Here is a 16,838-nt window from a genome sequence, read left to right as displayed (position 1 = left end):
GTAAATTTGCACACAAACAAAGTTTCCAGAATATTAGGGAAGGTGGAAAATAATGACAGGTTTTTAAGAATTGCTTTGTATCAAGGTGATCAAAGCAGTAAAAAAGTGCGAAAAATTCCTGTTGCTGCTGTAAATGTGAATGAAAGCAAAGATCCCATGACAGATCCTACTTTGTTATGCTGTGCTTTTAAGAAACACAGAATCTATTTGTTCAGGTGTATATATATATATATATATATATATATATATATATATATATATATATATATATATATTATTTTGTGTAAAAGTAAAATCATATATTTATGATTGTTCATATGTTATAAAAATAAAAATAGCCGAAGAGAACCAGAGGAACCTGATGATGCAACCAAGGGTAGGGATGTCTTTAATGAAAAGCCTCCTCCTGATGAACTTATGGCTGCATCAGATATTGGAAAGTCTGTTACAACATCTCTTCCAGAAAATGTGGTAAGTAGCCTACTTTTTGCTTTTAAAATGATTTATTTGATTTTAATAAATAATAATTAATATCCTTGATGATATATATATATATATATATATATATATATATATATATATATATATATATATATTTACCAGATTATGCACACAACATTTCACATATTATTTTTTTGTTTTTTGTATGCCAAGATTCAATTTTTAATATTTTTTTATACCTTGGCAAGATTTATTGACTTTCCAACTCTGTTACAACATAAGGAGTGTTGCCTTTCTAGACTGAATAGACCATCTAAACGAGACTAAATGACCATTAAAAATGCTAAAAATGAAAAAATACGAGTTATAAACTAACCTTTGGAACATGGATGAAAACCATCCTTTCTTCTTTGAATCTACTTTCTTATTTGTCTTTGCTTCATCATCATTTGTGCATCATTCCTCTGATTTTTGTTTATTCAACTACATTTATAAAGATCTTGTCATATTTTTTTTTATGTTTTTTTTTACTTTTCAGCTCTAGTGGAAGCTCTGTCTGCATTAGTTCTTGTTGTTCTGTTTTTTGGTTTAAAAATTTGGAACTGCAAGAGCGAGCTTTTTGTTCTCACCTATTATGGGTGCATGGACATTGACTACTCCTTTTATTGGAATTTACAACATCATATATCATTACCCTTCTATTTTCAAGGCAATATCTCCACATTATATCTATCAATTCTTCTCAAGGAATGGCCATGAGGGATGGTTGTTGCTTAATGGTATGGTCCTTTGCATAACAGGTAAGAGCTTTCTTCCTTTTTTTTTTCTTTTTTTAATTTTTTTCTGTTAAATTTCTGGATGGATAAATGATATCTGTCTCTTGAAAGTAATGAATGAACATATAGACTGGTTATTTATTGAGTAAATAACCATTTTACCCTTCTACCTAGAAGTGATGTTGAATAGAGGTTAAGTGTTTTTGAATTGAAGTTTTAAATGATAAAAATTACTATTTTTTTGTTGACAAAACTACAAAATTGGTTTTGGTCCCTGAAAGATTTGAAATGACTGTTTTGCCCTTTTAATTTATTTTTTTATGTTTTTTCATATTTGTTTTAATATTTTATTAATTAAAAGTAAAAGGGAAAAATACTCATTTCAACTTTCTTAGGACCAAAACCATAGGAATTTCTTGATTTTAGAACAAATCAATAAGAGTATGTTACTATTTTTTGCATTTAACTCTCTAAATAAATGATTATTTATTTTTTAGATAGTGTTTTACCTCCTCAAGTTTTGATCATTAATTTGATTGCTAAGTGTGCTCATAAGGGCACAGAAGTTAGCTTATAGTTCTCTTTCTGCTTTTCTACTCTTTTAATCCCAATCCGTCCTAACTATTTCTCTACGCCTGTTCATACTACTTCTTAAGGTATGGGCAATTGCAGATTCTAGACGACAAGGCTTTCTTGGCTTCAAAGAGTTTATTACTACAATGCAGGTAGTTTTTTAGCTTTATCTTCTTTCTCTTCTATCCACCATTTCTGTATACATGACCCTTTTCGGTGTGTGTGGTGATTGTAGTTGATTTCTATGGCACAAGTAGGACACACATTAAGTAGCGACCTCTTAAATTCTGATGGTAAGCTGTGTAACCACATCATCTTTTCTTTACACTTTTAACATGTAAATATGTAATATTTTAACCTTTGATTACCTTTCTTGTGTTCATGTTATCTTACAATGCAGTTGATTATGAAAATTTGAAACCACCTGTTATGGATAGTCTGGATGTCTTACTAGCTGTATGTATACCTTTCTCTCACCTCAGCTATATGCATGCCACTATGAGCCTAAAAACTAAATATATTTCTTGAAAGTTAACATGTTTGTTAATGTATGCAGAAGAAAAAGCGTCCAAAAAGTGATCCTTAAACTAACGGTAGTCCTGCAGTTGAAATAGAAAACTCAGATCCTGATGTTATGGGGCCTCAAAAGGTTTATAACATTTATTGGGTTCATTATTTAAAGACATAATTTAAGCTTCATTTATATAAAGAATTAAAGATACATTTGATTATAATCAAGATTAAGGGAGACTTGTAATCATGTTTGGCATTCCTTTCCAGTAAGAAACATAGTTGTATGATTATTTGTTAGTTTTATAGGAATGTATCACACATGTTAGCAATGTATTATTTTTGTTTAACATTTGAATGATACTTTGTATGACATTATAATTTGTGCAATTTATTTTATATTATGCAATGGATTGTATTTTTTGTATATGGTATTTTATTTCTATTATAAGAAATTAAATGAAAATTTAATTTAAAAATTAATAAATATATAAATTTATTTTTTTTAAACATTTAAATTTACGATACGCAAAAATGTATGTCATCTTCATTTATGACATGGCCTTTCTTGACAGGGGCTTTCTTGATACGCATTGCGTGTCATTAACATGCGCGTCGTAAGGTTACGACACGCGAATGCGTGTCGTCTTCCTTTATGACAGGGCCTTCCTTGATACGCATTGCGTGTCGTAACCGCGCGTTGTAAATGCGCGTCGTAAATGCGCGTCGTCTATAGACGACGCGCAAAAGCGCGTCGTCTCTCTTTATGATAGGGCCTTCCTTGACACGCATTTGCGCGTCGTCTGAGCGTTTTACGACGCGCAATGAGCGTCGTAAAAGGCCTTTTTTCTAGTAGTGAATTAACTTGGAATTAATTTTGTGGTCAAAAGAAACTAATTAAATATATGGGGATTGATTATGTAAATAAATCATTCTTATGGTATGGGTCAATGATCTATGATTATCTGTATGGGCTAACCTAATAAGTTAATCCATGGATAGTCCATGGAGGTTAAACCCATGGAGCATAAGAATGTGAAAAGTCATGGAGCATTAGGGTTTACAAAGTGTAACCCTAGCATTTGACACACTATAAATAGAACCCCCCATGAACCAAAATCGATTGCCACATCTCTTTGAGATAAGTAACTTATTCTCTTAAAGCCTCCTCTTGCATATTGGTGTTTGTAAGCCATTAGAGGCATCACACTTGAGGTACTCAAGCTTTCAAAGGTCAAGAACTACAAGTCCTTCTAAGAGGTAATTTATCTAACTAGTTATCTTGATTAATTGTTCAAATGTATGCTAGTTTGGGAGAATGCTTTGGAAAATTGAATATGCATGTATAATTAGAGAAAACATAGATCCAAAGCATTTAGGGTTGCTTGTGCACCATAGGAGTGTTATAGTGCTCAAAACGCAACAAGATGAGCCTTCTTGAAGACTGGGATAATCGAGCCTAAATTACCTATCAGTCACGGGAACAACGAAGAGCTTCTCTGTGTTTTCTTCAATATCCTTGGCAACAAGAATAACTTCTTCGAACCTAAAAGATGCAAAACCACAAACAAGATGATGAAAGGTGAATCCCAGGATCCTCAATATAAAGAAATATTGGTCCTATGCTTTTTAACCCATGTATTCGGTAAGGAATCCCCACCAGGGATCGAGTCACGTCTCACAAATAAGATCTTTTGCCGATGAAATCATCCCCAGAGGGCATGAGGATGTCCTTGCGACATACGGTCATTTCTTGCCCATCGTTAGTGAAAAAGAAAACTAAGGAGAAGAGGATATAAATGTACCTTCGAAAGTGACTGAATTAGAGAGAAAGATTGATTAGAGCGACTATGATGAATCTTGAATGGATAAATCCTATCCATTAGGTTTTGACATTCAAAAAATCTTTTTATATTTATTTATTTATATTTTAAAAATTATCCCTTTGAATTTTGGTAAACTAACTCCAAAATACCTTGCAGGAATAATTTGCGGGCAATTTTTAGGGCTATGATCCTGAAATTACTATGGGATCCTCATGTCTAAGGATCCTCAAAAGCTGAGGATCCTCAAACCTTAGGATCTCGAATATACTCCAAGATCCTGACTAATATTTTTATTTTTAGAATGGCTATATGTTCTTTTGTGTTTCTCACATGTGCATAAATAACCGGTCAAAGTCACATTTTCAACGTATAGTCGCCACAACCATCCAAAAGACTCGGATTACCAAGTCAAGAAACGACTATAAGTAATATCAGAGGATCCCGGAAATCTCGAAATTCTAGTTGTTAGGTTTTGACTATATAAAACATGTGTATTCATCACACAACACACGATTGGCTAGCAGCATACTGTTACGTGTTCTTATACTTATTACATTCATCTTGTAATCATTCATTTTTCGATCAATAACAAGATAAAGGCAGGTGATCTTTATCACCTCCCAAGGTTTAGATTAATCCTTTTTAATTTCTATGGCTTGTAATTATGTGCTAATTTTATGATATATGTATTACAATGACATTCTATTTGTAATGTCTTGATGAAACAGGTTGGATGTTTATCCAAATTATTAGCACCAGGTTTAGAACTTTTGAGCAACGTGTAATCTTGTCATTTACATTCAGAAGAGTTATGATCTATGCAATTCAGGCAAAAGCGTTTCATAACAGATGGGTTTATGGTGGAATCCTGACTATCTCTTGGTGATTTCCTCTTTATATGTTGATTATCCTTTCATTTTGTGTTTGCTTTTTTTCTTGTAAGATAACCCACCCATATATTTTGTAGGGGTTTCTTTGTTTTCTTCGTTGGGACGTTTTCTACTATATGAAGGAAGGCATACAAATTAAAATGAAGATCAACCCTTTGTAAGCCATTAAGCTATTCTTGAAATACATATATTTTCAAATATCATTTGATTCATGCATAATGTAAGCACCATGAATTAATGGTCAGGATCAGAAGATCCTCGTCTTAGATCAAAATCATGTCTTTATTTTTCATCCGATAACAATTAAAGTTATATATTATAGATCGTTTAATCAAGAGCATTTATTAACAATTTAAATCGTTATTTTTATCACTTAACAATTTCAACGTGATGGAATATAGAAATGTACAGTGTCAAATTCTCAAATACTTTTTGATCTCAACATGATGGAATATAGAAATGAACAATGTCAAATTCTCAAATACCTTTTTGATGGAATATGGCCATCGCTAGTGCCACCACCTACCACCTCTATCGCCACTACCACCATCACCTGCCACCACGACCGGCTACCGTCACCGCAACCACTACCTACCACTACCATCATCACCACCACCTACCATCGCCACTACCATTGCCATCACCACCCACCTACCGCCACCGCCACCGCCACCTAATACTGCCACCACCTACCCCCGCCACTACCATCACCACCACCACCTACCCCCACCACTGCCACAGCTGCTGCCATCACCACCCACTTACCACCATCGCCACCACCACCTAACACTACCACCACCGCCACCACTGCCATTGTCACTACCTACCACTACAACCACTGCCACCACCACCACCACCACCTATAGCTACCATCACCACCACCCACCTACCGCTACTATCACCACCACACACCATCACTGCCACTACAACCCACCACCTCCACCATCACAACCATCGAAATAGACATGAATGCTCGATTAATAAAATGAAGATTTTCTATTTTTATAGTTTATATAATATATCTTTACATGTTAAATAGAAAACAAAGTAAAATTAACCAAAAGAGACAAAAAGAGGTTCAATATTAATTCCACTTCCCGTCAAAGAGAATCTGAAATTAACATAAATTCTATTTCCTGCCAACAAAAGATTATATCAATTTCTTCTTTCCAAACGTTCTCTTCTCTTTCTTCCTTCCACCGCTCTTCATCCAAACTTTTTTTTCTCTTTCTTTTGTAAGAAGTCGACAGGAAGAGACAATAGATCGATCCGGATGAGAGATTAGGGTAAGATTACCCGTTTTTTTCTTCTTTTGAAAAAGAGAACTGAATATTTTGTTGCGTGAAAGTTGTAAAAAGGAATTCAGGTAGATTACACTAGACTAGTGAGGATGGGTCTAGGCTCACACACCCATTGATAGGTATTTGGGAATGAAAATTTTAACAAAGCGATGCAACAATACGTATTGACAGATAGAGTTTACATTTATATGCTTCATCTCATTCGTGGAGATTTAAAAGCAAACTTTTAGGGCATGCCAAATGTTATCTGCGATGCAACCAATCCCAACAAAAACGAAACTGAAATTGGAATGGGAGTTCAAATATTCATAGTTCAAAGGTTCGTTGTCCTATTTTGCATCTACAGGTTCGCATCTTCTTACAATCAATTCAGAATCGGAAAAGGAAAAATCGTCTTCTTGGGTGAATTAATTTGATACCGGTGCATTGTTGGTGGGTTTTAGTAAGGCATGCTTTGAGGATTATTTTCTTTCAAATTGAGATTTTGGGCTGATGTTTCAATGGAAGAAGATGAAATTCTAAGAAGCTAATTTTGCTGCCCACCAAGTGTTTGATAAAATGCCTAAACCAGTTTTTCTCGTGCTGCAGCCTTGTTGTTCAAGATAATGTAGTTTGCTTAGTTTGGATGCTTCTAGTGCACACCAACATTGTGTTGGTGTGCCATTTCCTTCCATTCCTTGTTTATTATTGCTTCATAGTTTTAGCTTCATCTCGAGGCTTGTTCTCTTATATGGCTTCTTCTTCCACAAGTTCGAGTGATATGTGTCTGTGCCCGTTCGGAAGCTTCCATTGTTGCCCAAATGGTGAAGTTGGAGGTAAAGGGATTTGCCGTATGATTTCACACATTAAAAGACATCATTTACATACTGAAGATCGTAAAAGAGTGTTACGTGAAGCTCTTTCTAGGGATGTTGGTCTATTTACGGCAGTGGAAGAAACTTTGAAGGCCTTTGGTCAATGGATGTGTGGGGAGTGTATGACTTTGCAAGCTCTTAGCCGTTATTGTCATCACCCGGGTGGTCGTGTGAGGTTTCTTACGGGGAAAAACGGTTCAAGTCGTTATATTGTCGGTATCCCAAAGCCGTCAAATAACGAGTCGGTGACAAATGCTCTTGGAGGTTTGGTTTTTGATGTTGCACTCCTTGATCATGTTTTTAAAGAGCCTATCACTACTATTAAGAGTATCCCCCATAGATGTTGTCTTGCTTTCTCTCAGGCTTTGAAGACCGCTCTTTACAAGGTGATTGCCCAACCTGGCTCAGTTGAGGCATGGATGTGTTTGTTACTTCTCCCCCGATGCACACTGCAGGTGTTTAGACCCAAAAATAGACAAGAATGTAGGTCTGGGAAAAGAAAATCTTTACAGCAAAGCTCCATCCTGAAATCCTTGGATACATGGGGGAAAGAGGGTGGTATCACGAAGTTAGTTCAAAATATGTTAGACAATCCTGAGGTTGGAGCTATGAGACAGGGTGGAGGCATCCTTCAGAAGGAGGCTATATCAAGTAACACCAACATCAAACAGTGCCTCCGTAAGGTTGCAGATGGTTATTTTACCACAACAGTGAAAGTGTTATGCTCATCAGGTGTTGCACCATATAATGGTGATACTATTAAAGCTTTGGAGGACAAACACCCTTTTAGACCACCCCCATCCATGTCGAGCCCTATAATTTCTGAACCTCCCCTTGTAGCTGACTTTCATTGTGTATTTAGCTGCATCAAATCCTTCCCTAAAGGAACTTCTTGCGGGATAGATGGCGTGAGGGCTCAACACTTACTAGACGCCCTTTGTGGAGAAGGGTCTGCTATTGCCACAGATCTCATACATGTTATCACTTCAGTTGTTAATTTCTGGTTAGAGGGAAGATGTCCAACCATTTTGGCAGAGTTTGTTGCATCCGCTCCTCTCACGCCTCTACTTAAACCTGACAACGAAATCCGTCCGATTGCAGTAGGCACTATATGGAGACGTCTGGTTTCCAAGGTTTCCATGAAAGGTGTGGGTAAAGAAATGACCAAGTACCTTAATGATTTTCAGTTTGGGGTTGGTGTATCTGGCGGTGCTGAGGCTGTGTTACACAGTGCCAATAGGGTGTTGAGTGAACACCATGCTGATGGGTCTCTTGTAATGATGATTGTGGATTCTTCGAATGCCTTTAACCTGGTGGATCGTTCAGCATTGCTCCACGAGGTTAAGAAGATGTGCCCTTCCATTAATTTGTGGGTGAATTTCTTGTACGGGCAAGCAGCGAAACTTTATATCGGAGACCAACATATATGGTCTGCCACTAGGGTGCAGCAAGGTGACCCCTTGGGCCCTCTTCTTTTTACCCTTGTTTTGCACCCGCTTGTGCACAAGATTAGAGACAATTGTAAGCTCCTTCTCCATGCTTGGTACCTAGATGATGGGACTGTCATTGGGGATTCAGAGGAGGTGGCTAGAGTGTTGGACATAATTCGGTTGCATGGTCCAGGTTTGGGTCTCGAGTTGAACATCAAGAAAACGGAGATTTTTTGGCCCTCATGTGATGGTAGGAAGCTTCGGGCTGATTTATTCCCTACGGAGATAGGGAGACCTTCTTTGGGGGTGAAACTCCTTGGGGGGGCTGTTAGCAGAGACACGGGGTTTATTAGCGGGCTGGCCATGAAAAGAGCGGTCAATGCTGTTGATTTCATGGGCCTTCTTCCACAACTATGTGACCCACAGAGTGAGCTCATTTTGCTTCGATCATGTACGGGCATTGCAAAACTTTTCATTGGTTTAAGAACATGTCAGCCGGTACACATAGAAAAGGCAGCGTTATTCTTTGACAAGGGATTGCGCAGGTCTATCGAGGATATGGTGGTATGTGGAGGCCCCTTATTTGGAGACATTCAGTGGCGCTTGGCTTCCTTACCTATTCGTTTTGGTGGTTTGGGTTTGTACTTGACTTACGAGGTTTCCTCCTATGCATTTGTAGCCTCGAGGGCCCAATCTTAGGCATTACAAGACCACATCTTGCGTGACAGTGGCATAGGTGGTATGGACTCGGATTATCTATGTGCTATGACTCGTCTCCGTGATACGATTCCGGGATTTGACTGTAGCCGTTTCACTAATAAGGACACCGCCCCCCTAAATCCCAAAAAGTTTTGGCGTGTGCCCTTTTTAGCAAAATCGTCCAAGATATGGAAGTCAACATCGAGATAACTGTCAGACAGAAAGCAGTCTTTGAGTGTCTGCGGGCGCCTCATGCTCAAGATTTTCTGCTAACTATCCCTATTGATGGTCTTGGCTAGCATATGTCTCCTGTGGAGTACCGAACTATCCTTCGTTACCGCCTTATGATTCCCATATTCCCAATTGACGAGATATGCCCAGTTTGTCGCAAGGCATGTTTGGATACCTTTGGGGAACACGCGGTTCATTGTAGAGAGCTCCTTGGTTTCAAGTATAGACATGATGTGGTTCAGGATGTTCTCTTTGATGCTTGTTGGCGTGCTGGTATATCTGTGAAGAAAGAAGCGTCAGTGAACTTTTTGACGGACCCACAGGATGGCAGGTCCACACTTAGACCGGCTGACATTTTGGTCTTTAGATGGATAGGAGGGAAGCATGCATGCGTGGATCTTACTGGTGTATCTCCTCTCGTTAGTTGGGGGAGCGGAGGTTTCGCAGCTGGGCATGCCGCTTTGAAAGCCGCTGCGTGCAAAGTGGTAAAGCACGACAATGCATATAGAGAAAATCAACATGTGTTTGTTCCTTTTGCATTCGATACATTTGGTTTTCTCGCACCAGAGGCGGTGGAGCTCCTTAACAGAGTCCAACAGGTCATGAATTCTAATGTCATATCTCCTATATCCACAAATGTTGTTTTCAAAAGAATAGGTTTTGCCATCCAAAAAGGGCTAGCGGCGCAGCTTGTTGTCCGTTTGCCTTCAATCGATATGTATTGAATTCAAGTGTTAAATATGAAATTAAAATAATTATTATTAAGAAAAAAAATGATAAATTTCTTTTCCAATTCCAATTCCTTTATAAACATTATTATGCATACCAAACAACACCTATACTCCACCATTGGGAATTGATTCATGGGGTTTAAGTAAGCGAGACAAGCATTTTTCACACAAATGAGACAATAAGATTGGTGCACACTCATAAAGAGGTGCAAAATGAATCTAAAACTTTTATGCTCTATTTCCAAGTGTAGAAAGTAAAAGAAAAAAATAATAATGACAAGATGAATCATAAAAGTTCAGATACCTTGAAACAAAACTAAAAGTAACTTTTTTTTTAGTTTGCCCAAATATGATAAGTATTAAATTGAGTAAGATATGACAAAATTAATCTTAGATGATATTTGTGTCAATCAAACTAACGAATTCTTCATTTGATAAAAAAAAAAGTAAGATGCAAGTATTTTGTTTTTATTGCTAAAGAAGTGGATTATGCAGACCGCTATCAACAAATATATGCCAAATTGACTAGCTTATCTGTGTTGGATATTTAAAATTGGTTTTTTTTTGTCCTTTTTATTTTTATTTTTTAACTTAATTAAAGTAGTTCGGTCTACTAAATTACTTTTTTTTTGTCCATTTCAGTTATTTTTCTAATGAAAGAAGTGATCATTAGTGTTTTGTAAACATTGTAATACATGAAAGAATTATAGAGTGTTTTGTATTAAATGATAAAAAAGAAAATATATAAAATAATTGTTTTAGTATTAAATATAGCCTTGTATTTGTTTAAATCACTACTAAAAAAAGTCATATAATACTTAAGATATTGAAGGATCCTAAAATAATAAAGATGTTATTGCAAAAAACATATGTCGATCAATGACTACACACGTCCTAATCGTATCCAAATCCACAAAAAAATCAATTTTGTACAATTGTTTTTAGGTGAAATGCTTTTCCCTCATAAGTCGAATTACATTTTTGCTCTTTTATCCCATGATTATCTCCATCTCCTCCGATTATAGTTTCCATGAATATTTGATGTGTTATTTTTATGCCACTAGTTTTAAATTTATAAAATCCTATCGAATCATAACTAGTTTGAAAACATAAATAGACAATGTACCTAGTTGTAAAGTAATAGCGTATAAGGCAAGAAAAGATGTCGAACTCAAAGTGAACCCTGTATGTTTTTTTAATCAAATAAATAAGCAAATAATGAAACTAACGATATAAAGTAAATGGTGGTTTTCTAATTTTGCAAGTTTAGAAACTTCAATTATCAATTTCAAACAACTAAAGAAAACTAAAAAAGCAAAGAAGTTGGTTTTAAAGCGATATATTTGAACTACTTCCACTAGAATACGGATCCTCCTAGTTTTCTATGTTTGACTCATTAGCATGCAATAGATTAAGTTGGTTAACGAATTATATGATTAGGTATCTTGGTCGGAATTCCTATCCCAATAAACAATGAACATCTAATTCCAATGGTCATGCAGTTAATAAACACAAAACCATATAGATAATTTCAACTATGAACGATATAATATAACGATTCTTATCAATATTCATGATAATAAATCAAGCATAACATGGATAACTATAATACTCTAACACAATCAAAGTTAGTAATTTATATTACCTAACCCTATGATTGGATAAATTACTATTCTTAACAATTTATTGATCATAAACAGTTAAAAATCATGCTAATGTAACTAGATTGATCATCTAAACTACTTATAACTTATATATAGCAATATAGGTAATAAAAATTATAACTTTAACATGAAAGACTAACAATCAATCGAACACAATTTAGAATCCAACTCACATAATCCAACTAACGAAATTGAAACATATAAACTAGGGTTTACGTACACCTAGTGAAAGTAAAAGGCTTTTAGCCTTGCATCGTAACTACACTGACAGGAATTGTTCGTGGTCGTCATCTATACTCCGCTACCACATTACCGAAATACCTTCAATAAAGCTAATAGGAAAAGGAATTAGAACAAAGTAAAGGGTAGAAAAGTGATTACGATATATAATCAGTTGTTGCTTCATACATGCCACGTCCAACATAATAATGTTCCTAAAAAAAACTAGAAATTCATATTATTGTAATAAAGTAGAGGATTATAAAAAGAATATGAAGCTACAAAAAGTCAAGGCAGATCAAAGAAAGCTATACAGAAAATTCACTAGAAACCCTAGAAAGATTCCATGGCCGATTTTGAGCCTCTCCTCTCTCTTTCTTGTTCTTCCTTGTTGCTAGTGGTGTTTGTGACTCCATTAGAGGTGCAACATTTGGGGCACTAGGCCTTCAGAAATCAAGATCAAGAAGGATTGTGATTGTTATTGCTACATAACAATCAAGGTAAAGTTTCTAACCCTAATCATATATGATTGTCGAATTATATGCTAGTTCATAGGGTTATTGCTTTGGTATTCATAATTGTATGTTCATTATAGAAAAACATAGATCAAAGCAATTAGGGTTGCATGTACACCATAAGAATGATGTTATTCTCATAACCCAACAATTTCCTCCATGTAAACTTGCAACATCCCATTTAGTGAAATTCAAACTACAATCCCATTAAGTACATATGTTCATACATTATGATTCAAGTCGAAACAACCTCGTGGAAGCCCAAAAAAAACTGGATCCAAAAGCTAAGTTCAATTGATATGGGGCCTTAGCCCAAAATTTCTAGGCCTAAAACCCCTATTGGACAATGACTTTTTCATTGGGACCTATTGGGCCGATACCTTGTTCATTTGGTCTTATTGGACCGAAAATCTTTCTTTGGGCCCTAATGGGCCGAAAACTTCTATTGGGCTCTATATTGGGCCGAAGACCATTTATTGAGCCCTAATGGGCCGAGAACTTCTATTGGGCTCTATATTGGACCGAAAGGCTTTTATTAATCAATAATGGGCCGAAAACCCATTCTTGGGCCTTATTTGGGCCAGAACTCCTATCTTTGGACCCTTTGAACTGAAAACCTCTTATTAAGCATCAATGGGCAAAAAATCTTTATTGGGGCAAGCCAAATCGAAGCCCACCATTTTGGGCTAACCTTGGGCCGAGAACCCCTCATGGGCCGGTTGGATTTTTCAAAAAAAAAAAAGGAAATAAGGGTGAATAATTTCCATGACACGTCATTATAATCTAGCATGTAACAAGGCAATTACCTCCCATGCAACCAAACACCTCCCATCACCTTTATAGAAGTAAAACCTTCCCCCCCCTTTCTCTATTATCGGACGCAACCCACCACCGCCCCTGCAACAATCTTCAAGCATTTCCTCTCCAAGTCTCAAGAACATCTCACCTTCCTCTCCCGAAAAATTTTGTGTGTGTGTGGGCTTTTCTCCAAAGAATCTTCTCTAAATGCTCATAAATTTGGTAAGTGTTCATGTTAACTTCAAGATACTTACACCTTTCAAGCAAAAACTCTTGTTTTCACCCTTTGTATTTGTTAAAACTCTTAAAAGAACCACTCTTTCGAGAATCTCACCAAGAAAACAATCTAGGATCGAAGTTTCTTCTTCTTCTTCTTCTTCTTCTTCTACATCTCGATAATCCTCAAGGTGAGCTTCATACCCCACTATTTTCGAGTTTTAATCCTTTTTGGGGGGAATACAAGTCAAGTCTTGTTTAAATCTTTGAATATTTGTATGCACTTATATGTTTATGTGACTATGTATGTTGAAATGTCGATGACTTCATGTTAACACCCATAAACTTGAGATTTTTATAAATCTCATGTTTTTAGAATGAAGTTATCTTTGTATAATCTCACATATTATTGTATTATGTTGAACATGAAATAAGTTACTAGGTAAAAATGGTTTTTAGTGTGTGTTAAAAATCAAAATTAATATTAAAGAAAATGTTACAACATATTTGTTTGTAAAAGCTTAATAGATGGTAAAAATATGAGAGTTACAGTCAAAATGGTTAACTTTTGGATAAATATACTTTTACCACTAATACTTGTACAAATATAGAAACATAATAGATTTCATGGATTTGTATGAGATTTTGTGGAACTTTTGACATATTATAGTCACAACAAATATTAAAATATTTTTTTGTTATCAAAGCTCTCGAACAAAGTTTTGGGTATATTATAACACACTACAAAACTTGATTATTTTTCTATAAATAAATATTGCTAGTAAAATAATCATAATATGTTGTTACCACCTTAAGGGTTTAAAACCTAGAGCCTTATGATATTTTTACTACACATATTACAAGTTGGCAATCCTATTAGTAGTTATTTATAAATAGCGTTATAAATAATTTAATCAAATCGGTATACAAAACATAGATTTTACGACGGAAATATTTGCGTGTCATAAATTTTCCATCATAAAAAACTTTTAAAACACCAGTGACAAGCTGCATATCATGAAGCTGTAAAATGCATGTCATAATGCTGCATTCATTACTTTACACTAGAAAACATTATTTGCATTCTTCAATAAATGAAGTAAAAACTTGCGTCAATTCTTTTAAGGCTCTTATGAGACTCTCCTTCACCTATCTACCTACCGTACACTGTAAGTCCTGTAGTTATAATCAAAGTCTCCTGGAGGGAGAGTGAGGTAATTTTGTATAGATCTATACGGGGTTGACCTCCCCACAGCTGAGGTGTTCGCTACATCTAGACGGGCCATTCTAGGTTGACAAATATCTTATAGAAACCGACGCTTGAAGAACGTCAAGACATGCGCATTAGTCACATTTAGCATGGTTGTAACGACTCACATAGAGAATAACAATATTATTTTTGATTTATAAAGAATATACACTCTAGTAGTTTTATAAAATACAAAACTATGTTTCGTCTATTTTGTAAACTAGTTTCACCACTCCGGTCTTAGGGTTTTAAGACTAGAACTCTTTATATAACAGAAAATATAGGATTTTCTGGGAACACACTCTTTTCAAATACAAAGAAAGGAAAATAAGGAACATGCATGAAATTATACACGATTTTGGAACAAGACTCACAAACTACTCTTTATAGAAAATAATATATTTTCTATAGATTTATAAATTATTATAAGCAAAGATATTACAAAGTTTTCTTACAAATATGCTAATGAACTCACCAACATTCTATTTTGACGCTTTTAAAAACGACTTGTATTCTTAGGGAATCAGTGAACAGGTACTCGAGCCTTGGATCTGGATATTTTGCTACCTTTTTTAGACAACATAGTTTATGTTATCTTTGTGTAATCGATGAACAAGTACAATTTGTAAAGAATGTATGCTGGTATCTTATAATGTAGGATATTTGGTTGCTATGCTTCATTTATATTCAATTGTTATGATACTACACAACGACTTCATCCGCCCCTGGACGTTTCCGTCGTGTTGGTTCGGGGGGGGGGGGGTTGACAGATTGGTATCAGAGCATTGTTTATAATGAACTAGTGTATCTCACCTTACAAGATATACAACTATAAATACAATGGGACTAAAACAATCTTTAGAGGAGTTGGACATCGCGATTAAACCTAGGCAGTTATGTAATCATATTTGGGATAAATACATTTTTGATCAACTATATTTATTCAAAATATGACCAACATGTATTTGGGAGTGATCAAGGTGGACTACAAATCTAAAACTTACCAAGTTTAAAACCATAAGGGGCTAAGAACAAAACTAAAAGAAATAAAATATTATAGGAGTATGTTGACATTCCATCTATTTCTCATATTTATATATACTCTCATGCAGACAATATGGTAGACTTCCATTTACCAGGAGACCCTTATTTCCCCAACCAGAGGAATTGGGGCTGGATTGAAGAAGACTTGGAGGAAGACCCCGAGGAGCCCATGTAGGAAGAGGAGGATGATGACTCAGAACCAGAGTCTGAGGTCTTTACCCTTACTATCCGGCAAGGGCACCACCACACAGATGGGGCTACAACGGCCCTACACCTCTCTGGGCATATGATATCAAAGAGTGGGGCTGGCGCCAGGGACAACGACCCCCATTCAGGATGGATAAAGGTTTCTACAACCTCCACCATGAAGGACCACCGAATCAAGCTCTCCCAGTTGTGGTCCGGAGTATTAGGGACATCGGCGACCAGGCACAGGTGACCGCTAACCAGGTGGGACAGATGTGAACCGCTGTGGAGGTTACCGATGCTCGCACGTGAGACCTTGAGCAGGACTTCTATCCGATGGAGCGACTCATCGAAGACCTTACCACTACGCGAGCAGAGGTAAGGGAGTGCCGGGAGTGTCATGTTGCTCTGGAGGAGCGAGTGCGGGTTGCAAAGTGTTGACTAGCCGAGCTTCAGGGCGTTTCTACCTCATCACAGGCACCATCGGGGACCACTCGTCGTGAGTAGGACTTATCCTACCCACCACTCGCTGTTGTTTGGTTATGGGTATGCGATGGTGCTACCCCATTTCTTTTCTCTATATATGTAGGGTCAACCCTACGTTTAAGTAATTACACTACTCGTGGGGTCGTTATACTGTCAGGTTTTATCCTTGATGTACTATAGACCTTTTAAAGGTCAATTT

Source organism: Lactuca serriola, chromosome 4, assembly GCF_051521515.1.
Source record: "Lactuca serriola cultivar US96UC23 chromosome 4, Lser_US96UC23_V15, whole genome shotgun sequence".
NCBI lineage: Eukaryota > Viridiplantae > Streptophyta > Magnoliopsida > Asterales > Asteraceae > Lactuca > Lactuca serriola.
Note: the sequence above shows the minus strand (reverse complement) of the source record.